The 24,659-nt window shown below is 37.9% G+C and overlaps 1 long non-coding RNA gene across 1 annotated transcript; it reads right to left on the bottom strand.

The window, feature by feature from the left end:
• Positions 1-7,527: 7,527 nt before the first annotated feature.
• LOC141578475 (uncharacterized) lies at positions 7,528-12,202 on the bottom strand. Its single transcript, XR_012508861.1, has 3 exons — positions 12,107-12,202; positions 10,487-10,554; positions 7,528-7,752 (listed from the first exon to the last, which is right to left on the bottom strand). It is a non-coding gene; the product is annotated as an uncharacterized LOC141578475 (long non-coding RNA).
• Between the last annotated feature and the right edge of the window lie 12,457 nt (positions 12,203-24,659).

The raw sequence follows: 24,659 nt of genomic DNA, 5'->3' as shown, positions 1-24,659 counted from the left end.
GAAGATTTCTGAGTAAAAAGCATCGTGGGGAAATGATGTGTCGGGAACATCTAGCAGAGGCTGGAGAGAGGAGGTGAACTTGTTTGGAGAGCAGTTAGCCTACGAGTGGGCCTTTCGTGGGGCTCTCATCCAGAGCCTTCTCTCCAGATGCTCAGCTGATAAGTGCAGAGACTATGGGGAAGAAGAGTGAATGAGGACGGGGAGAGAGAAAGAAGCACAAGCATCATGTCAAAGAAACGTGAGCATTATTTCAAAGACTACATTGACGAACTGGTGACTGGCCAGATAGAAGGAATTAAACAAGGAATATGTCAACAGTGGCTCTAACGTTGTCCTTAACACTATTTGCAAAGCATTTCAGCGTAAGTAGTTGACCCTGTATTGACACTACACCCGACCCCGCTCCTGGACTTTTTGCGATGAGGGAAAATGATCGGGACAGGGAAAAGCTCAGAAGACAAGTGAGCAGTGCCTGGGTCTCATGAACATCTGGCTGATAACAAGGTGCTACATTTTGACATCAAGAAGACTAACTTGCTCTTTCCTCCAGGTGGTGGGACTTGAGGTGATCTCTGTTAGAGGTATAACAGCATTTCTCAATGAAGTCACCATTAGCTTTCAGGCAGGACAGTTCTTTGTTTTGCAGGAATATTCTGCATATTGCACAAGATTTAGTATTCTTGGCCTCAAACCCTAGATACCATTGCACTCCCCTGACACAGCCTTGTGGCAACCAGAACATCTCCCATATTTCCAAATGCCACTGGAGAGGCAGTGCCATTCCAGCATGAATTAAAGGTCACAGCATCTTAATTTTACCAATAGGAGCTTGAGATACTTAATATCTTTCTACCCTTCACCTACACTCATCGTTTAAGAATTGTTTCCTTCATGGATCTAAAGCTTAGCTACTTAAGGCATTTTCTATTATTGTTTAGGTTAATCTTAACACAGTTAAGAGGCTCTTGCCTAGCTTTCATATGTTTTTAAGAGTAAATAAATTATATTTCAAGTAACTTTTAGAAGTTGTGAAGTATCAAAGAAGTGACCTGTTCAAGCTAATGCTTATGTGAATTGCAAAATTAAAGTTAAAAATTTTAAATGCTAGATTTATAACTCAATTCTTGGGATACTATCTTTCAAATCTTATGGTGGTTACCGAAGATAAAAGACAATGAAAAATGAATGTTCCAATAAATTCAGTGGATTCTTAATACAATTCAGAAGACAAGAACTTGTTTTGTAACAACTTGAAGAAAAATTAAGACCTAACTATGTCATTAACATAGAGTCCGATCAGAAGGGATCTGGTCTATTTTCCTCTCTCCAGGTAGCATTACACTAAGAAACATTAGAACTATCCTCAGTTACATGTTCCCAAGTACACTTTCAGGTCAAAAAGGATCTTTTTAAAAATAATTTAAGCTAAATTCCAATTTCATTTGTGTTGTAAAGTCTTTTTCTTTGTTACTTCTTTGATAGAGAAGAGTTCATGAGACTCTCAAGGCCACCCAGGCAAGAGTTGATTTTGGAAATGGGAAGGGGATTATTTTTCATGGCTGTGGTGCCTAAAGAGGGCAGGCGCACTGGTATTTAGTGTCAGGACGAGAGGTAGTAATATACTGCAATGTGTGGGACAGATTTGAAGAACTGCCCCACTTCAAAAGCCAATAATACTCTATGGAGAAACAGAGGTAAACCAGTAGGCTATGAGGGGATTGCCCCGAAACTTTGCCCAATAATGGTGGTCTACATTTAACTGCTCCTCAGACCTGCTGGAGAACCCCAGAGCTGTGGCTGTGCCATCCTGCCCAGTGAGGAACAATGCCCAATGCTCCTCCTCCCAAATTGCCCTTGAAGCCCTTAATGGACATGGGCTCTGTTTAGCCATTCAGAGGATAACTCCTCTGACTTTGCACCACCACGTCCACAGCAGCATGTGTTTCCTCTTCAGGAAAACCTGATAAGCAATGAATTGGAGGCTCATGAATTATGTTTTTGAACCACTGATCTATGCTCATACAAAGGCAGTCCACAAACATAGGACAAAGCGTACTGCCAGTTCTTGAAAGTCAGCCCAGGTAGTGCATTCTCCCTCCCCTCCCCTGATCCCCAAGGAAAAAGAGAAGAAAGAGAGAAAGAAAGAAAGAAAGATAAATGAGAGATAAATGAATTCTGAAACTAAATGACAAATCTTGATTAACACACTGCTCCACGAAGCTCATATTTGCCTCAGTGTGTTTAAACCGAGATAAATGAATTCTGAAACACAAACTCAAAGTTCCAACTTTTCAGAAAAGCAGGAGGCAAATGAGACTGTGTTCAAACTTCCTGGAAAGAGATATTACAGGTACTCAGATTTCTTTATAAACCCGAGTATAAAGGGAGTGAAATTAATGGTCATACAAGTCTCACAGTATCAGCTATGAGCTTTTATAAAACTGGAGTGGTAAGCTGTTCACACTGTATTTTGAAGGCAGATTTACAATCCTAGGTGAGTTATAGAAATTTAAACAAAAACCTTCCAGAAAAGTAAACAATAATGATTATGGCATACAGGACATTTTGTGCTTTGGGAAAGATAAGAAATGATGAATTTATATAAAAGGTCATTATACTATCTCATTCAATTATTGAATTCTAAATTAAATCCTTGAGTTTGTAAATGGCAGGGAACACAACCTGTCTGTTCCAAAAGCACACTGATTAAATGAAAAGAAAATAAATTTCAGTTAGTCCTTTATTACAAGCATTAGCAATGGCTGAGAAAGATTGGTAGTTTTAAGTGGACTCCAATAAACAATCTATTTGCTAATTTTGAGATATTTGATTAAAAAATAAGTTCTTATCTCTATTCTGATTGGTAAAATGGTCTTTGACTGGTTTTCTAATATTAAAATTGTATAAATAGTGTCTAATTTTTGTTGATTTTTGGCTACGTAATACTATGGTAGAAACATTTCCCACTTTAAAAATATATTTCCAGAATGATCAAAATAATGTTTAGTTTGTTTTTTTTTTTTGTAGCATCTAATCCAATTAGAGATGGTTCTGATTTTTCCCCAGATTTCTCTACTAATATCTATAATTTCAATCATACATAGGCACATGTTTATGAAGATAAAATTGACCACTTACTAGTTTGACCCTTTTGCTTATCTATCAAGGGTTCTAGTAAAAGCCTTTCTATCCGTTCAATAACATAAGAAGCTTGGTGTGTGTGTGTGGTGTGTGTGTTTGTGAACAAAAAATATATATAAAGTATTTACAGATTTCTGTTCCTATTAAAAACTTAATCTCATTATTTACAAATATTTCACTTAACTTCAAGACTTAAAATTTATTTACTGCTTGAGTATTCTTAATGAAATGTCTTGGTAGTGTTCTTAGGCTTGGTTAGATTTTGTTAAGGACTTAGTGGGTTGCAGGTTCCGAGAGAGACTCCATTTTATCCCACATTTGCACAAATATGTCTGCTCACACTGGTGACAACAAGAACAGACAAGGTCCCTCCTTCATGGAACTTACACAATTGATTCCAACTAAGAAGAAATTAGTTGGAAGTGTGAAAAGAAGTGAAGGATGCTCAGAGAAATTAAAACAAGAATTGAGCTTAGGGACATGCATACAGGGCAGGGATAAGGTGGGGACACCTGGTCAGAGAAACTTCTTGAAAGAGACTGAAGAAAAAGTGGGAAGTAGGTGATGTTGGGGAAGGACGTTGTGGCGCGGGAGGGAGGAGCAGGGAGGAGGAATCGAGCCAGTAAAGAACCTATGACTGGAAGCCAAAGATGAAAGGTGTGGCAGAGCACGGAGAGCAACCAGAATGAATAGAGAGACACCCCAAGGCTTTCAAACGTTAATGACGGTTGTGGTAATGTATCCATGAAACATGAGAAACTTCTGTAATTGTGAAGATCTATAAAGTATGAAGAGAGGCTGGTAATGATGTCAAGCTGAGATGTTTATAAACTCTGAAATACTAAAATATTTTCATGAGGAAAACAGCATTGCTTTCCTAGAATCCACTATTGAAAGTAGCCTTTAAGCCCCTTTTATATGTTCCATGACAACACACAATTAAGTAATCCCATGGTTTTGTTTTTGGTTATGGGGCTATAATTGACATATAACATTGTATTCATTTTAGGCATTGGTTTTCTTCCTGAGGGTCTTAATTAGGGTCTCTTTTTAGAAATAATTTCATCCAATAAAAAATTTTTAATAGAATTCGCTATTCTTTTCTCACAAATTCAATCCCAGACTGCCTCCCTTGAAATATCAGAGACATACTTAAATATCAGGGAAAGGAAAACTAGGTTAATGCTTTTAAGTGGCATTTTTCTGTATTGCTGATGTGATTCGTTTTAACACTAAAGCTGAAGGGAACTAAAGGTGAAGAGAAGGTCAAAACCAAGATTTCTCAGTGTGATGTGGTGTCTTTACCTCTTTTCTTAAAAACAGATGTTGTAGAGTCTCCGAGTAAGAACTGAGTGAGGAACACATTTACAAAAGTGAAAAATTAACTACTCTATATGATACCTACTCTAAAGTAAAGATAAACCATTGTTTTTATTAGTTAAAAACAAGGGTGGTGTTCTTACCGATCAATAGAATGAGGGTCAGAGATTTACAGCCCTCAAGCATCTTTAAACACGCCGAGACAAATATGAGTTTCATGGAGCAGTTTGTTAATCAAGATTTGTCATTTAGCTTTGTGTACTTTAGCTTATTAATGCTTCATACATGACCTGTACGGAAAATACAACTATTCCCATATTTCATGGTACAAAATGGCAAGATTCTTGCCTTTGAATTTTGGGGTAATTTTTCATACTATTTTCCATCTCTCTCCCAATCTATGTACTGTTTTTCATTCATTACACCTTGTCTGGATCCCTCTACAATTTATAATATTCATTTCAACTCTCCAATTCCCAAAGAAACGTCACCTAGAAAATGTACCTGAAGATGGTCGCTGATGTGTTTTCGCAGGAAGCTGAGTATTCAGTTGCCTGGAGGGTTAGAAGCACTTGGACATCAAACTGTCAGTGAAGGCCCTCTGAGGGTACATTGATCCTTGAAGGAAAGATAACCCATTGGAATATCAGCACCTCTCTCACACATCCTGATACTCCCCAGGGAATATAAGAGATAAGTGGTCCAGAACTGATGAGTGAATTCTGGAAACCAAAAAGGATAGCTTGCCTCTGACACATACTTACATGTTAAGTGACTTGTCCTAGTGAAACTCCTGTATAGCTTTTCATGGGCACCTCAAATTTGAGACCATGAGACCATCAAAGATTTATATGGGTTGCAGCAGGGACTAAGAAGGGTCAGGATGATGTGGGCAGACTTGAGTTACCCTAAGGAAGGCACTGAAGAACCACAGACTTGCTTCTCTATAAGGGCCTTGACATGAACATTGAAGGGGCTGTTCAAGTTTCTGTTAAAATATGAAGTCAGGTGTAACATAAAGTAAGATTTCAAAGTAGCAGCAAAATATGTAGCAATTTAAAATGCTTACTACAGAGTCAGACGAATATGTGTTTGAAACCACATTAGCTGTGTGGCAAGTTAAATAACTTCTCTGAGACTTGTTCTTCCCACCTGTAAAATGGGCTTAGTAATACTATCTACCACAAAAGGTTTTTGTGGGGATTAACTGAGTGAATGCTTATGAAATCTTCAGCGTGATGGTTTCTGACACACTGCACAGACTCAATAAATGGTAACTGTTATCAATTATCATTGTTATTCAAATCCCATGGGATCAGCAGTATTACTAGAAGCAATGTAAACTGCCCTGTGTGTCTCTGTGTAATGTAGACTGCTCTATTGCTAGAATCGTCTAGCAAATAACCTAAGCTGGTGTAGTTCAATAAGAATATATTACATAAAAGTAAAAGAAAAAAGCAGGATGAAGTAAATCATTAACTACTCCAATATGATTTTATAGAAGTGACACCCATACAATACAGTATGGTCTGATTGTTAGATATGAAAACATGATTACAAGCAATATTTTAAAATAATTTGTGTTTATACATATTTTGCTGGTTTCATACAATAGTGAAGAGTCTTCCTCTATTAATCAATAATCCTGATAATTCTGGGAGGAAATCACCAATGTTTATTTCAATCTGATTGTCTTTGTTTTCAGACCTATAATATGTAGCCATAAAAATATGAGATTTTTCTTTGAAAAGTTCTGTTAGGAGGAAAATATTTTTCATTGATTAATTTTATTCCCCGTTAAAAATCAATTCAATTCGTATTTTAAAATGTAAATGGTTAAATTTGTAATCAGCAATCATTAACGTGTTGGGCATTTCTAATGCCTTTATAACTGCAAAGTTAGGGACAAGATGCTTTTTGTTCTCTGTATTATGATTGTATGGAAAACCTTTATGCCAGCCAAAAGGACTTTCCCAAGCTACTGATTTGAATATCCAGTTGTTTATTATTGAACATCTCCTCCAAGATGTTCTGCAGGTGCCTGAAGTTCAGCACGTTCGGGCCAGGAGCCGTTTGCTTTGTTCTCACGTTGTGTTCTCACTATGTTTTCCCTCTCAGTATTACAGAGCTGTGGAAGCCAGAAACCTGGAAGTCATCTGTATCTCTCTCTCACTGCCCCCTCTCCCAGTCACTCCATCCTTTCTAGTTATCTTTCTGAGCGCTCATCCTCTCCTCCTCTTGTTTGGGTGCAATGCCCCAGTGCAAACTCTCATCTCTTATCAGGATTATGGCATTAGTCCCAGCTCCACTGGTTTCTCCAGCACTTCTGGAGGGAGCATCCTTAAACTGCACTGCTGCTCAAAACTGTTCTCTGGCTCCTCTTTGACCTCAGAAAAAGGTTCAAATTTGTTAGCATGTGTCTAAGGCTTTTTCCCTTTTCCTGCTTGGACCTAATATTAATCAATATAGTGTATCTGCTCTTCAGAACTTTGTCTGCAGTTGGAAGCTTCATAAGATTTTTAGATGTTGAAAGTTATCACTGTGTAGGTACTGGGATTTCCTTTATGTTTTATAGTCAAACTAGAAAGTGTAAAAATACGAATGATAGATGATCAACAGAGATGAAATGCTTATAAAAATCAATAGATTTAATGGCTCTAAAATATTTCAGGACATTAGCATTTGACACAAACAACACTGAAGGAAACCTTATTTAATGGAAAATTTTGGCTCCAGTTACGAAGTCTTTCTCATGTGTGACACAGTGATGTTGAAAAACTGAGGAAATCGACCTTGATAGATCTCAATGACGGCTAGGCAGATAGAGGCTTAACCGAGTCTAAGGCTGGGATTTAAAAAGTCAATACACAGGAATTTAATACATGCAGTAAACTCTCTTCCTCTTCCTTCTGTCTCTCCTGTGTTTGACTGATTCTTATTCAACCTTCCAGTATAAATGTTACATCCTCTAAGAAGTAACTCCTGAAACCCCAAAGTACAGGTCAGTGTCCCTCCTCTATGCTCCCTTTACGTCCTATACTTCCCCAACATGACACTTATCATGTTATTTTTCTGTCCCCGAACTAGACTGTAAACTCTGGGACGGCTGAAGCAATTGTGAGGTTTGTTGGTGTACTCCCACAGTAAATACATGTTCAATTAAAATTGAATGTAATAAACACCCTTACGTTCAGAATGGGTCCATTGCTCAAGATGCTGTGCACCAAATAACACAACAGGGCCAGAGCCAAGCTGTATCGACAATCACTGTCACCCAACAGGGGCCCAGAACTGCAGGAAGTATGAAAATTCATGTAAATTTAAAACCAGAAAACAAAACTGTTAATTTTTTATGTAGTCATATATGGTAAAAGTAAAAACACATGGCTGAGAGTTGTTCATGTTATTTTCAGTATAATGATTACCTTTGGGGAGGGAGGCAAAGGAATAAGACTGGATAAAGTTCAATTATACCTTAAACACTTTGTTTCTTTAAAAATTAAGTGAAACAAATAAGACAAAATGTTATACATTTGTTAAGGATTGATGATATGTTCATTGACATCTATTATATTATTCTGTGTACTTTCTAGTATATTTAACTATTTCATAATTTAGAGAAGAATAAACCATAAGAAGGCAGAGTCTATTCAGATTTAAAAATTAAAACTTTCCCCATGCATGTTAGCTCAGCAGTACAGCAGTAAGTAGAATAAAATACATGCTATTGAGAATTAAAGGGTTACATCTCATTAGCAAATGTTCACTTAGGCAGTAATAAATGGTTTTGTTAGATAAGATGGAGAAGAATGTTTTTCCTTTACAGAAAGTGAAGTATTTTTCCTAATTACAAAAGCAAAAGAAGCTCAGAAATGCAAAATAAGGTGGGAGGGAAATCAACATTTAATCCTGCTTCCTTTTCTAATCCCAAAATGGAATCACTTCTGTCCAGGCTACCATGTCAGCAAACTGAAACTTTGATCATTTTAGTGTCCCTGTAAATCTTCTGCTTGACCAGAAATGCAGTATAACTAATTAGCCAACCACTAAATGCTAAGCCAACTCTGAGCTCTGTACTGACTTCTCTTTTTTTTATTCTTTATCCTATAAAAGCTTCCTGTCTTCTCAGTTTGCAGTTCTCAGAATGGAGACGGTCCACTTCATGAGGTGTTAAAAAAAGTTTGTTTGTATCACCTAAATTGTCTTTAATTATTTGTTAACATCTTACATTTTCATTCATGCTGAATGTTAGAAGAAACTGCTTTACGATTCTTTTAAGATAGACAATCACGAAACAGCCTTGGTGTCCTGAATGCCAAAAAAATGCTCTGAAACATGGATATCCAGCACACATATCCATGAGGATATGACATTACTCTGGGCAAGAGACGATGGACACAGTGCACAAAGGGGAACACAAGCAAGTAGGATGGAACTGAGGCTAGAAGCCATAAGATACCCATGCTTTGTGAAATTCCAGGCACTGTGGGGCCATGATATGATTCCCTAACCATGTCAATGTCACCATTCATTCTTTCAAGTTCAGTTAATATTGATGAGGTTATAAACACATGGCTTTCTCCCTTGAAATTATTTATCCATGCAAACACACCTCTCAATAGCCTAGCAACTCATCTGCCTTCTGCTTTCAAAGATAGATGCATCACACATTCCCTTATATAAAAGGAATGATTCAGGCATATTTCTGCACAGCCCTGTGAAGAAATAAAACCCAGTTTTCCACCCAAGGTCCGTGCAAACAATGTCCAACAATCAAGGACTTTTCTAAGTTATATTAATGAGACAAGCTTTTGCTTGGACTGGGTTTTTTGAGTCAAGTCTGTATGTTTGTGAATCTGCCACAGTACAAGTAACTCATGGGAGGAAGCCCTGTGTGTCACAAGAGCTGTGCCTGGAATTCCTTGGGTGACTACAATCTGTATAATCAGTGAGAAAGATACTGCATTATTCCAGGCTTAAAAAAATAGCTAAAGCTTTAATGCTTGTGATTAATTCAGTAGTTTACAAATAAAGAAAATATAAAACTTGATTAATTGGATGTGGAGGATGGGGATAAGGGTAAGAGTGATGGGAGAGAAAAAGGCTGATCTGGGAGACTGGGTGTAAGGTGATGCAAAGGAGGAAGTGTAGTGTCCCTGTGAGGCAGATAAAGTCGAAGTGTGAGAAGAAACAATCATTTTATGCACATTAATTTTGAAGTGCTTTGGAGGTATGCTTGGACTGACCTATTTCTGGTCTAAAATGCAGGGTAACTATAAAGGCTGGAAATACGCCCTTGATGGTCTTAAGATACGGTGTTAGTTAAAGTTGTAAGCGTCAAAATCATTGCCCAGGGAGAATTTATAGACTAGGCAGAGCAGTGGGCCAAAAAAAGATCCCTAAGAAAATCGTGTTAAGGCAGAGACACAGAAAAGGTATCCACAAAGCAGATGGATGGTCAAAGCTGGGAGCAAAAAAGGGGGAAATTTTCAATTTGCTGTCAAGGAAGTGGAGAGTATCAAGAATATATAATGATCAATAGAGACAAACAGAGCAGAAATGCTCCATAAGAAAACGTTTAAAAAATATCTTGAATTTGGCAATATGAAGGCTGGTGGGCTTTGCAAGAGCAGTTTGAGTGGAGAGTTCTGAGCAAAAGCCACCTTGTCCAGGTTTAGATTGGATTATAATTGGGAAATGAGAAAAGGAAGACAATGAGACAATAACCTGCCCAGCGGGGTTAAAAAGAGGCTCTTTATCTTTTTTTTTTTTTTTTTTTTTTTTTTTTTTGACTTGGAAAAATGTAAGCATACTTACAGGACGACAGAAAAACAATTACAGAGAGGGAGACACGGAATGCAAGGCAAGAAGAGATGGCGCTAACAGGTGGCGCGACATACTGGAAGAGGCGTCCTTATCCAGGCTTTGCTGCGTCAGTGAGGCGCACTAATTGTTACTGTTGGTTTTTTTTCTCACAGCCCTACCATGACATTCCCTATTTACATGCTATTATCTATCCACTTACTTTGGCAGGATCTGCAACATGACCCATCCATTTGTAAGCCTCATTCTCCCAAGTTCTCGGGCAAAATCCTGGCAGGAGGAAAATGAAATGAACTGGTGATTGGTGAGTGAAAGCAGAAGCCAGCCAGAGAGAGTTCTCTATCTGGCTGTGTACTTCTTTCTTAATCACTACATCAGCAATAAAATTACCTCGTGATAAGGTTTCCCTCATCCGAAAGACAATCTCAATATTAAAGCAACAAAGCCACAAAATCTGCATGATAAAGTGGAAATTTCTGTGACCTCCAAGTTAATGGGAACATCTCATGGACTTCCCTGACTGCCTGAATTGAATTAAGGTAGGTTTAAACCACTGCATTACACACACCTATATAGAGAACACAGAAAGATGTATCGTTTTCCTGGTCCTTAGGTGAAGTTCTGATAGAGCAATAACAAGCCATAGACACATGTAAGCTCACCTAAAGGCAGATATTAAATGCTCAGCTTTTTAATCACCAAGTAAAATGCACAGTAGGCATTTTTACCCCATTCCTGACTGCCAGCCCCCCTCTCAGACTCACTCCTCCACCTCCAAGTGTGACCGGGAAGACAGACGGTTAGAAATGTGGGGGACCTGTTCGACTATGCTTAGAGGTGGTAGTTCTTACAAGCTGAAAACATAATATTTTGTCTTTTTATGAATATAAAATTTTTCTTTTTCACCCTTTTCTATCTTTCCTCATTCATTCCTAGTAATCTCACTTTTTATCAGTAACCATCTCCTGTTTGTTTTTTCCCATCTTTCTCTTCTGAAGTTCTGAGTTGACAAGACAATTTTTTACCCTCTGCCTTCACCCCACAACCAATTGCTACTACCTTCCAATAGCAGTTCTAGAAGCTTCTATTGAAGTAATTGGTCAACATGTCAACCAACATTTATACTTAAGCTCCAGGCACGATTATCCTGAGAGGTGGTAACATAGGGTTTCCAGGGTCAACAACCAAACAACAATCATTTTGTTTTCTGGTGCTTGTCTTTGCGGAGAAGACTACTAATAATTAAAATCTCAGTGCTAAGCTCCAGAAACAGCATAAAGAATCAAATGGGGCAAGAAAGGAGCTTGCAGCATCAGAATGGCCTAGAATCTCCATGGTGCTTAATAAGTTTTCCATCAGAAACTCAGGAAATCTGAGGTATCAACATCATATGAATAGCTTGTAGCTGAAAAATATTCAGAATTAATAGAAACTCCAAGATACTGTAGATGTTCCTCAAGTGCCGGGAGAAACATGTTAGAGTGGCAAACACCCAGGGAGCTGTGGAATAAATTTCTCCCCTTTATCATCTTCACAAATGAATACTATTTGTTCTGGAAACTATAACTAGAAAACACATACTGCAGAGAACAATGGCATGCCCTGGTGTTGGATGTAATCCTGAGAATTGTGCCCTCTGCTTAAAATCTCAAAAAGATATGCTAAAACCAAAATAATGATGCCGGAGGAGAAAACTAAAATTAAAATAAGCAAAGCAAACAACAAAAACAGTCAATCTCTTGCTTTTTGAGTCACAGAAGTGAGCAAAGGACACTCTTGCATTCATAGCGCGGCAGTCCCTGCACACACATATTCAAATCACCTTTAAATATTCAGTTCCTGTTGCATTCAGCCCGTTTATTTCTATAGATTTTTCCTTCTTAATGGTGGCACAGATGGACTCACACTTGGAGAGCACGTAAAAAGTTTCTATTTCGCAAGTGAACTAGGAAAGCTGACCTACCTTCCTCTGGCCTTGGTTGATCATTACCCTTGATCAAATAAAAAGCCACATGTTCCAGCTGCCCTTATGCCCTGGTTGCCACAGTGAGACAAAGAAAGGAGAGAAAAGGAGAGAAACAGAAAGAAGACTTCAGACAAGATAGAAATTCTCATGTAAATTTCCTTATCATCTGAATATAAGCATGTTCCATGCTTTCAGCTTCTTTAAGGGACATTTAAATGGAATGAAAGTGGCTCACAATAAATCATTGACTCTTGCTGTAATGGAAATAATCATCATCTGCAACAAATTTGAATTTTAAAATAAGAAATGTAATGGAATATGTACCTAGAAAAAAAGTCAAGCTGCTGGGTTTGAAGTGAAGAAGAAAAGAGTGAGGGCTGAGAAGAAGGACTGTGTAAAGAGAGCCAGAGAGTACTCATTCCTCATGACTTTGTATTGACTCTCTGTAGGATGTGGACCTGCAGGGATCAGTACAACCACCTCTGCAGCTGGCCCAGCTGTAGGAAGAACGGGAGAATTCATGCCTTCCTCCAGATTCTTTAAGCCTTTGGAAGTGCTATCATTTACGGAGGAGTAGATATTCACTAAACAATATCTTCTTGCTTTCCATTTGAGCTTAACATATTTGGTAGATATTTGGAGTTACTTTACATATTTTTGAAGGCAGACACTCTACAAAATAAGGGGGGGGGGATTTCCCTCCAAAATGAGTTTAAAACCTAGGCATCTTCTGAAATGCATGGAAACATGGAAACATCATGATGTGGTAGAGACTGGGAAGTAGATTACAAATTAGTATACATAATCCCACATTTCTCTCGAAAACATACATTTTGGTGGGGTATGAAAATAAGTAAGAACATGGTAGGGAGGGGACTTAGGCCTCAAATTGTTAATAACGATTTTCTAGGAAATCTACAGAGTGGGGAAATTACAGCGGACTTTCTGTTTAATGATTTCCTTTGATAATTAAATTCTATTGATTACTATTGTAATTAGAAAAACATAAAACATTTTGTATTATAATGTCAACATGATCAAGATTTAGAAGTTGGTCATTAAGTGTAGTTACAGTGATGATCCCCAAAAGTGTTGAATCGTTTGCTAGTGACCAGGGGCTAATGTGTATTATCTAGAGATTTCTGCCACAGAGCAGGCCCTGTTTGAACTCGATGGACCAGATATGTGGACAGAAAAATCCTGAATACTTGCCTTACTTTTAAGGAATCTCTTTGCAATATCCCATTTCATTTCTCCCAGATCAAGGGGAAATGATAGGCATTCTATTAGCTGAAGATATGCACACGGTAAAATTGAGATATTGTTGCAATTGCCAAAGGCAAGATGAAAATTAAACTCAAGCAGATGATTTGTGCCTTTCCAACTAAAACCAGAATCAAAATGATAGCTATTTAATTTGGACAAGGAAAAGTTTTTGGAGAATGTGTTTCCTGGAGGTAGCTCCCAAATTTGAATAATGAGGGGAGTGAGAATGAAGAGATGGGGTGAGAAACCTCAAGCCAGCCCTAGAGTGAAGTCGGTCTGTGCAGGAGACCGCCTGCCTTAAAGACAGGTGCACTGACTCGAAATGAACGCAATATTGTAAATCAACTATGCTTTAAAAAAAAAACTTCTTTCAATTTTTAAAGGAAAGAGAAGCTGAGAAAGGGCTTCAGTTTTACTCATTAACTTTAAAAGATTAAAGACTAAGGTTTTCCAGTCTAGCATGTAAGAAATGTGACTGGAAAGCAACACCATTTTATTTGACATTCGGGTGCTGCTGAGACAGGAAGGGACTGGACCACCGTGCAAGGCACTGACCTAAATGTGAGGATAAAACTCAAAGTCCATTCTTTTGACATCAGCAAAGGCAAAGAAAAAGACTTTGCACTTTATGACAATTTGAAACCACACATACCTCGTAGCAAAGATTACTGAACTGTTAAAATGGCCTTTTTCGTTGTGCAGTTATTGGCCAGAGTGAAATCAGGATCTCTTTCCTAAGTCACGGTGACAGCGAAGTTCAACATGGGTTTTTAAGATTTGTATCACATGCCTGCAAAGTTAGCTCTCAATCATCTGATTTTATTATTTTGCTCACTTTTAACAACTCAGGTGCTCATGTTCTGGGAAGAGGCGGAATTAATTTAGCTGCTTGAGTACAACATCAAGCCTTTCTAGCTGCTCCTCGAAATGAATCTGTATGATTTTATGACATTTGCAATCGTTGCTTAGATGTTGCTGCTAAATTCGGCCTCTTTCAGGGAGATTTTGTAACTGGGACAAATGGATGCCTTTCATTCCATGGTCGCCTCATTTCTGGGACTCCTTGAAACAAGCATATCCCAGAGTAAAGAGATGGCTTTCAGTGTGTCCACGGCTAGAAGATAGCATTTCTTCAGAGCGGTATTGTCTGTAATCGGCTGTCTCCATGAAGAGCACCTACAACTGCCTTTGTCAAACAGAGTCAGAGAGACTGAGATCAAAGCTGCAGCCTCCGTGACTGGCTGACAGGCCAGATGAGCACAGCCGGAGAACAATCGGGTGGCTGATGCACAGCTGATGGGTTCCCGTGCTTCCTCTCACATCTGGTTTACCTCCTTTTATCAACGCTGATAAGTGCAAGAAAAGTATCTGAACTGGGCAAAGGCTAATGATAGCGTATTCTTAATACAGTCACATAAAAATCTAAAGGATTACTTATAATTCCCCAAACAGTATCAGACTGATCTTTAGGCTGTAATTTGTGTTGGCCACACAGTTCTCCTTTCAGAAGGATTTTGAGGTTTTCCATTTTACCACTTCCAACTTCCCATGCTTGGAGAGGAGTTTGTGCATAGCTCAAGGGGGCACCATTGATCTAAGCTATTGTGGGAGGTTAGAGGCTGATTCACAAAAGCACCTACTTCTCAGCCTAGAGGAATTTCCTACCCCAAGGGGATTGTAAACCAGAGTAAGCTTTAAGGAAGACAGAAATTCCCCTATGATATTCAGGGTTCTAGAAAGTATTGCTTTCTGAAGTGACTGTGGAATGTGAAATAGGGTATCTTTTATTCTGCAGAATGTTCAAGCAGTTAGAAATCCCTGTGGTTGCCAAAATGATTTCCACTTCTTTGACATTATTTTCCTAGTGTTAGCTTTAGTTCCTTTTCAAGCCTACATATTTTTTAACATATTTTCTATAAATTTTCTACCAATTAGAACAGTTACGTATCCTAATGTGCCCCTGGATTATGAGTTTATGCAATACTTTTCATAGGTAACAGAATTTTTTGAAATTACTGTAAGTATGCTTGTATTATAAATACTTGTCATAAGCTCATCATAACAAATGAAAATAAAATTATATATAGCTTCTTTTCCTAAACATAAATAGGATGAAATTTTATAACGTTTTCACCGGTCATTCTATATCATGTTTAATTGGAACCACTGTATAAACAGTCTCGCACATCCATGGTTTCAAGGATCAGTTACATCAATGATACAACTCGACTGACTGCACAGTCCCTAAGTAATTTCTATGTGCCTAGAACAGTGTGCTACAGGTAAATTACTCTTCATCTTCCTTTTCACGGTAAAAAGGGTCATTTACCTATTGGCTGTCTGCCATAAGCATGGTAATAACAGCTCCTATTAATACAGTCATACCAACTCCATAAAAGGAAAAAAAACAATCCTTAAGTTTGGCAGAGGACGAGCAAATTTGTAAGAAAAACTGGGTGCTCTGAACTGTTTCTGAACCTTCATGACCTTAATGACAACTCTCTTACGTTGAATTCCAGCATTCCATAGGCAGTCATCACGTAATTGAGGGGCTCTTGCAGCAAAAACTAAATCTGCTGAGCGTCTGCTGTGTGACGGGCACTGTGCTAAGAAGGTTATGTGAGTGCCGTTTGGAAGTCTCCACCTTAGCTCTGTAAGGTTGGAACTACAGTTATCTCCATTTTGCAGATGAGAAAACTGTGCATTGGAAACATTAGCAGGGTTCCCCCAAAGTCACACATGCGTAAGCAAAAGAGCTAGTCGCTGTGAAGTTGAAGCTTGCTACCTGAGATCACACAGTTCTGCCCGGGGCTGGCAGTGTGCCCTGTTCCTCCCACCCTTCCTCCTCCTCACCCCAGTGACACGCCCCGTCCCAGCTGATGGTCAGCTGCCGTTGGCTCACCCAGGGCTCTGTAGGAGGAATCTCTGAATTGGACCTTTTGCTCAAAATCTCCAAATTACTTAATAAAAAGGAAGAAGAAAAGAAAAAAGCTTTCGATTAATATTGAATTTTATGATAGTTGGCATTTATTTCCCAGTTTGTTTCTCTCCCTAAATGGACACATATAATAGATGTCAACCAAACAGAATTACAAAATTGCTTTAAAAGTCCACTATTAAACCACATATCTGGTTATTTTGATTGACAAACTACACTGAAACTTAATAGTGAGATGCCTTAAGAATTTGTTTTCAGGTAGCTCAATTAATTGAGATAGAGATGTTATTTTCATTGTGCTTCCTACATGCCAGGCACTGTACCAGGTACTTTATCACGGTATCTCATAAAGACCCCACGACAACACAGTGACTTTAGATTCACTATTTTGTAGATGAGAGGACCTCAGGTTATGGATATTAAGTAACTTCAAGTTCACAAGCAAAGAGTGACAAGGCCGTGACTGGGGCCCAAAGTTCATATCTTCAAACTCCTTTTGCTACATTTCCCAAACGCAAAGTAGTTCATGGTAGTTGAATCATCCCCCATGCCCTTGGTGTGGGGGTAGGGGTGGGGGTGACCACACGCCCTCTAATGAGGTTTGAGAGTGCAGATTAGGTCACTCTTCTGCCTCTTCTTCCTGGGAACAGAATGGCAAGGCCTGTAGATTCTACATCACTACAAAGCCAATATATTTCATAAGCCACTTATTTAAAAAAATACCTTCCCCTCCCTGAATATCCGGCTTGTGGTGCTTACTCCCTGTAATAAGCACCCCTGGCAGATGCCCACTCTTTCAGTCCTACAGCATCGCAGCAAGTCAGCAAGAAGGGTTTCCAGCCCTAGGAAGTATAGCCAGATCTCTCTTTACTATCACCCCATTCACCCTTTAATAAAGTAATAATAACTTGGCATGTAAAGAGGAAACAATATACCACTGAAAAAGAGCAGCAGGTAAGAAGGTACTTTCATCTGCATTTATTTTGAATTCTATGACAGGCTTCCTTTTCCATCACACAGAGACAACTTTCTCCTTTTTTCCTACTGATATGTGAGTAAATCAAAGACCTAAAATCAGAACTCTGAAAGAAAAAAAGAAGCTCACTGTAGATTTTTTTCTTTACCTTGAAAAAAAAAAAGCGTTTACCTTCTCACCACAACAGATGGTTTTAAATGCAGTGATTACAAAATGCTGAAGGTAAAATGGTTTAATTACAAAGTCAATACTGCCTCCAACCTGGGCTGAGTCTTTAGTGTAAAAACAACAGACGGAGCAGTGCAAACGCTGGGGCAATGTTTAACCAGAACTTTGCAGAGCCACTGCAGTAGGGTTTTCCATGGGGCTTCAGTAAACTGCAGAACTCATGATTCTGGCTTCTTCCTCATTGACCGTCCTGAGGACGAAGAGTTACACACATGAGTATCTACTTCACTGTGCAATATATGTACACACACAAGCAAGTCTGATGGGGCCTCCTGGAACCCAATATTATGAGACGGGGTTCAGTTTCAGCAAAAATTAGTAATTAGGAAAAGTTAAGGATACACAAAGAAAGAGTTTGTCATAGGAATGAGTTTGCAATTTATTAAAAAAAGGACACCATTCTGATTATATATTAGTAAGTCGTTTTCCAAACATTTGATGGTCAGTTTTGGCTTAAAACTCAAAGGAAAAGCAATGACACAGTAAGAAATTATTCAGCTGCTAGATGTTTGGAGAGTTGTTGGTTTTGTTTTGTTTTGTTTTTTTTAATCACACAAAAGGGCAAAATTTACGTTGGCTTTCTTTGTAAAATTATCATCTTTTTTTTCCCAAAACAGAAATGATTGAAAGCTACAAAATATTATTTGTGGGTTAAATTGTAATTCTAATTAGATTTATAATACTGAAAGTAAAATCAGTCCCTGGTAAAAGCTTTCCTATGTGCTAATAATACACTCAGACATAGCACACAACTCAATTAGTGAAATTCTTTTCATTTTATCCATTAAATGGAATTAGAATCATCCATGAAAACTGATGGAAAAGAAAATCACATCCATTTTCTTTAAACTGGTGTATTCCTGCCTCATATCCACTAAACATTAATACAGGCAATTACAGGATGGTTAGGGTCACTGAGCCGAGCAGGTGTGGGAGGACCTAAATAGTTAAGTAAAATAAACATTTCTGATGGTCTTATCTCTGAACCTTCTGATCTTAATAAATGTCACCAGGATAACCTAAAACAATTCTACCAGCAACTCTCTGCAGGGAATTAAAATCAGAAGCATTTTGTGATTTCTAATCTGTTTAGGTTGCTCTGGGGGGAAAATGCCTCATTCCAGCAGGAAGTGCCCGGGATTACATTCGACAACATTTGGAAAGGTTGGTGTTGAGGTTGAAATGTGAAGAAAAGAAAAAGTAAAGGGAGATAAACACTATGTTCTAAAGATAAAAATGGCTTAAAAGGGGCAATTTTAAAAACATTGCATGAAGACAAATTACCTTCTCCATCATAATTCTTATATATTAATTTCACTTTGAGAGAAGTATTAAAATTGAATTACCCATTATCATTTTGGAAAAAAAATGATACAAATTCTATTGACAAACCAAAACCAGACTCACGGACATAGAAAAAAAACTATGGTTACTAAAGGGGAAATGGTGAAGAGGTATAAATTAGGGGTTGGGGATTAACAGACACACATTACTATAAATAAAATAGATAAACAACAAGGGCCTGCTGTATAGCACAGGGAACTATATTAGTTTCTTTTAATAACATATGGTAGAAAAGAATCTGAGAAGAAAAAATATATATATATATGTATGTATATGTATAACTGAATCACTTTGCTGTACACCTGAAACTAACATTGTTAATCAACCACACTTCAATAGAAAAAAATTTTTTTAATTGAATTACCCTAATTTATATTAATAAGACATATGTATTTACTTACTGAATTTCATTCTCTGCCATAAGTTTTCTTTAAAAAAAAGCCCTAAAGCAAAAGGTTTCAACTTCTAAAATTCATTAATAAAATTAAGAAATTCTTTGGTAATCTTCAGGGATAAGTTCTTGAAAACCATACATTTGAAATTCATTCATTCACTCTCATTTCCTCCTTGATAGGCAACCATTTTTATACATTTAATGTATAACTTTAAAACATACTTTGTACTGCAGTATCATAGAGAAATAGACACGTCCACCTGTCCTAAGTATACGGCGTGGTGACTTTTCACAAATTGAACACAGCTGAACACAAATAGAATTATACTGTTTGCACTTGTATATGTCTGGCTTCTTTAATTCAACATTGTGTTTTTAAGATTCATCCTTTTTTCTTTCTTTCTTTCTTTTTTTTTTTTTTTTTTTTGGTAAATTGAAGACTGCTCATTCTTACTGCTGTACAATAGCCCATTTTGTGACTCAGCCACTGTTTATTCCCATAGTATTGTTGATGGGCATTTGGGTAGGTTCCGGTGTTGCTTTTACTAATAGGGTTGCTACGAACATTCTGGTTCATCTTTTGGTGAACACATGTCCATATTTCCAACAGGCTTATGTCTAGGATTAGAACTGCAATTCACAATATATATAATATGTTCACCTTTCTTCAGTATAGTCAAAGCTGCACTTACAAAATGAGCTTTTGTGCCAACCACTTTGTTTCTAAGACTCTGTACAATATGAATTATTGTTTTGTATGCACACCTTTGTATTCATATAAATGGTTTTATGTTATACATCTCATTCTGTTTCCTTTTTTTTTTTTCCACTCAGGACTATGAGTTTAAGATCCATGCATGCTGTTGTGTGAGCATTGAGCTTGTTCCTTCCAACCATACATTACCACAGGACGGAGAGTGACATTTCAATTAACAACAGGGAAAATGTTTCATCCAAACAGCAAAATTCTGAGGTCCCACTTAAAACCAAGTTTTTCAAAGACTACTTGATTCTCTAGGAAAAGAAGGATACAAAATTGTGAAGTATCATTCAAATTTTATTTTTAAATATATATATGTATATATAGTTTTGATTTGCATTTCTTTAATAATTAGTGATATTGAGCATCTTCTCATGTGCCTGTTCGCCATCTGGATGTCTTCTTTGGAGAAATGTCTATTTGGGTCTTCTGTCCATTTTTGATTGGGTTTTTTAAATATATATTAAGCTATATGAGCTGTTTGTATAGTTTGGAAATTAGTCCCTTGTTGGTCATGTCATTTGCAAATATTTTCTCCCATTCTGTAGGTTGTCTTTTCATTTTATTTATGGTTTCCTTTGCCGTGCAAAAGCTTTTAAGTTTAATTAGATCTCATTTGTTTATTTTTGCTTTTATTTCCATTATTCTAGGAGCTGATTTGAAATATATACATTAAATATAAATTATATAAACTATATCAAATATGAAATGTATCTATATATTTATATTAATATTTATATTAAAATATAAAACATATTAAATGTATATTAAATATAAAATGTAAAAAATAAATATATATAAAAGATATATATATACACACACATGTCTGAAAGGAAATATACCTGATATAAATAGTGTTTACTATGATAGAGGTTTTAGGGTGTTTTTAAAAATTTTTTCCTGTATTATCCAAGGATATTACAACCAAGAAAATGTACATTAAAAAAAGAAAATACATAACCTATGGGTGCTATCTTTACATGATTTATATGTTAGAAAACATTCTTACTCTTTATATATTTATCATTTGTTTTCACGTCATTGTTTTCATAATCGTTTGCAGTTTAAGTCCATTATTGTCATCTCTTCAAATACTACTTTATTTTATGATCTTTGTCTATCCTCTCTATTTAGCTTCTTTTATTCTGCAACGTTCTTCATTAGAAAGGCCAACTAGAAGTCAGCACAGCCCTCGCTTCGAGGGAGCAGCCCTTCCCCTCCCAAAGCTAACAGTGATCTTTTCCATATGGTAAAGTGTGATATGCAAGAACTACATCCTGTAGTTTTGTTTTAAGAAGTCTTTTCTCTTCTTAAGCTTGCTTCTTTAATTACCTCAATCATTACATCTGACCCACACTGAGACTATTTTAAATTATAATTGTTAATGTTACTGAATAGAAACAGGATCTTTTATAAGACAGAGCCCTTCTGCAACTTTAATCCACATTAGAGCCAAGGATTCATGTTATTCAATTTTGCTTCTACTTTAAACTCTCCTTTGTTCTTGGCTACGAACAAAAATGTCAGTGGTTATTCTCTCAAACAGGAACAAAACCCAGTGTTTAGGGTCGGAGAACTTTTTACAGTTTAGAAAGGGCAGAAGTGATAATTTGATTCCAGTGATGGCCTCTCCTTCTGTTCACTTATCAATCGACCAAATTATTAAATCTCACCCACATCGAGAAAACGTCAGTTTAAAGTTTGTTGAATGAGACTGTACACACAGGGCTTCATCATGGCTGGCAGAAGCCTAAGGCACTTTTCTCTTTGTGGGTCCCTTTCTCCATACACAAATGTTATAAACTGGAAAGCTTGACAATCCGATAGGATGGGAAAAAAGATAAGGAGCTGAAGTGGGGAAACTGGGACAACAGGTATGACAAGAATGCTCTGTCCCCGTAACTGGCCGGGAAGAAGGCGCCTCTTGTTAGCTGGTCCACATTTATTCACCCCTTTCTTTGCCACATCCACTTGGAAATGCTTTGGGCAATGCTTAGAAGGCCACTACGCCATGCTCGCAAACTGCCCTGCCCGCTTACCGCTGTCGCTCACAGATCATTTCTGCCACGCGTGTATCCCCTCAGGCCCCTGTTCTTTGTATCCTGCAGTCGGGAGGCTGGACAGTCATATAAACAAATAAATGTTCATTGGAGAAGGTGCTTTATGGGGTAGGAGTCATCTCTTCATTCCTTTTTCCCCACTATGGTAAAAACAAACCAACAAACCAACAAACAAACAAAACAAAACACATGCCCTGGTGTTGACTTTGACCCTTCAGAACTATCTACCCAACCTTGGTTGTCTGACTTGATGGACCACCTAGAAGTGCAAGCTCCGGACAGAAAGCAGGTCCCCCTCCTGGCAGATGAGTACCCTTCTCACACACAGTGAGGCGGCTCCCCGCGTCGCCGGCAACCCCGTGCTCAAACCTCACTGTACCGCACCTCCACATGTTTGATCCATTGGAAAATGTCTTCAAAGCAGTGTGCAATCCAAGGGTAAATGAAGAAAATTTGTGTATTTTTCAGCCTTCCCCTGGTTAACAACTTACACTAATGATGGCAACAAAATTATTGGAGCCTGCAATAAGCCATCCAGTGGTCAAACAGGTCACCTTATGACCAGTATTAAGATTTAAATATCCTTGAAAATTAAACACTTTGGGGCTATTAATGTTTCCTTTCCTCTCAAAATTTTTGTGTTGAGAGGAGGTAAGGGAGGAAATGTATTAGCAACAGTAGGATGTGGTGAATAACTCTAAGTACATTAAACATCTGTTGACGGACTATTAGCACAGTCTGCAGACACTGCCACCTGGCCCTTCTTCCATTTTGCTCGATCTTGTGCCTGAAGATACACTGCAGCGATCGTGTTCCACTTCTATTAAATCTTTTACTACTGCATTAGGTGGAACATAAGCATCAATCAGTTCCCACTGAGAGAAAAAAGACCTACTTATGGCAAAAATCAAACGCCAATAAGCAAATGCCAAGGGTTAAACATCACTTAGCATTCAAGCCAGCTGCATTACTGTCTGTGTGAGAGGAAGTCCTTAAAACAGCAAATGTATGTAAAGGCGGCTAGAATTTGCATAATCATGTTATTCAGGTGAGCGAATTTCAGCTCCTTCCTCTGTCACTTCTATAGGCTATTTCCAACCTCAACAGATTTATCATGGACAGAGAGCCAAAGAGAAACGGAGCTGAACAAAAAGTCTCCATCTTCCTTCAGTGTTAAGCCTAAAATGACCTTTTTTGGAAAAAGCACGTGAACAACTGCTTGTTTTAAAGTCTCACTAGATTTACAGAGTCCAAATAAAGGCAGGAAGATTCCTCAGCTGGAAGGACAGCTGGCTTTCCTGCTTTACAGTCGCCCATCCCTGGTTTCCTATAAAACGTGGTCTATAAGCTATAAAAGCGGTCTTCCTCACTCTGTGACTGAACCTGGCTTCCTTGTTTGCTGGCTTCTTGGCTCCTCCTATGTCACCATTTTCTTTGTACACAAAGAAACTCTACTCAAGAGAATCCCCATGTTTGCATACGTGCTTCAAGGGACCGAAATTTCATTTTTCAACTCCTCTATGATGTGTGCCTGCTTCCAGCTTGGCCATTTGTGATTTAAGACCTCAGACTATTGATGTCTATGGAATGATGGACTCAGTGATGCACCTGAGTTTTCAAAGAGACCACCGTGGGTCCTCCTCACCCATGTTAAATTGTCCTGGGCAACTGCCTCAGTAATTCCACAGACCACAGATATGCAATGTCCCTTGATATTGTCTCAGCTCCAAAAATAAACGTCCGTTTTGCTTCCTAAGCCTGTCTTTTGTATTACCCGTTAGACACCATAGAATTCTATGGTCAAACATCTGCCACAATATTACGTCCTAAAGATGTGTCTTGGACCCAGTTTGATGCAGCTGGACTGGTTTACCGGTCGTAATCTTATCAAAAGCATCTACTTTACTGTGAATTGATGGCATGTGTTGTGGTAACACAAGTCTTTGACATTCTTTAACAATTCTGTCCTGTCATTGCATTCATTTTCATTCTGTTTTCATTAGGGAATTGGGGCTTTGGTTTCCTTTTCTGTAAAATGAGGGTTATATATATCATGGATGATAGATTTAAAATGAAAAATACACACCTTGAAGCATGATACAGTTATTGATAGCAGATCTCTCACTTTCCTCCTCCTTCCAATTCTCAACATCACTGCCCTAGTTAGAAACTTATGCCTTGCCTACGTTGTCTCTATGCTGTCAATTTGAAAACAAACAAACCAACCTCTCTTTTCTTTCTGCTGGCTAAATACTACTGATTCTTCAAGACTCAACTGACATACCTTTTTCTCCCTAGATACTTTTGAGTTCTCCCAGAATTACTCACTTGCTATGTTTTATATTACACTATGAGCTTCTAATAAGTCTGTCTCTTCATTTAAATTGTAAATTCTTTGAGGGAAGAAGCCTTGTTTTGGTTTCCTTTTCTTCCTCCACAGTAC

Source organism: Camelus bactrianus, chromosome 8, assembly GCF_048773025.1.
Source record: "Camelus bactrianus isolate YW-2024 breed Bactrian camel chromosome 8, ASM4877302v1, whole genome shotgun sequence".
Lineage (NCBI taxonomy): Eukaryota > Metazoa > Chordata > Mammalia > Artiodactyla > Camelidae > Camelus > Camelus bactrianus.
The sequence above is the reverse complement of the archived record's forward strand: the minus strand, read 5'-3'. Positions and strand labels throughout refer to the sequence as shown.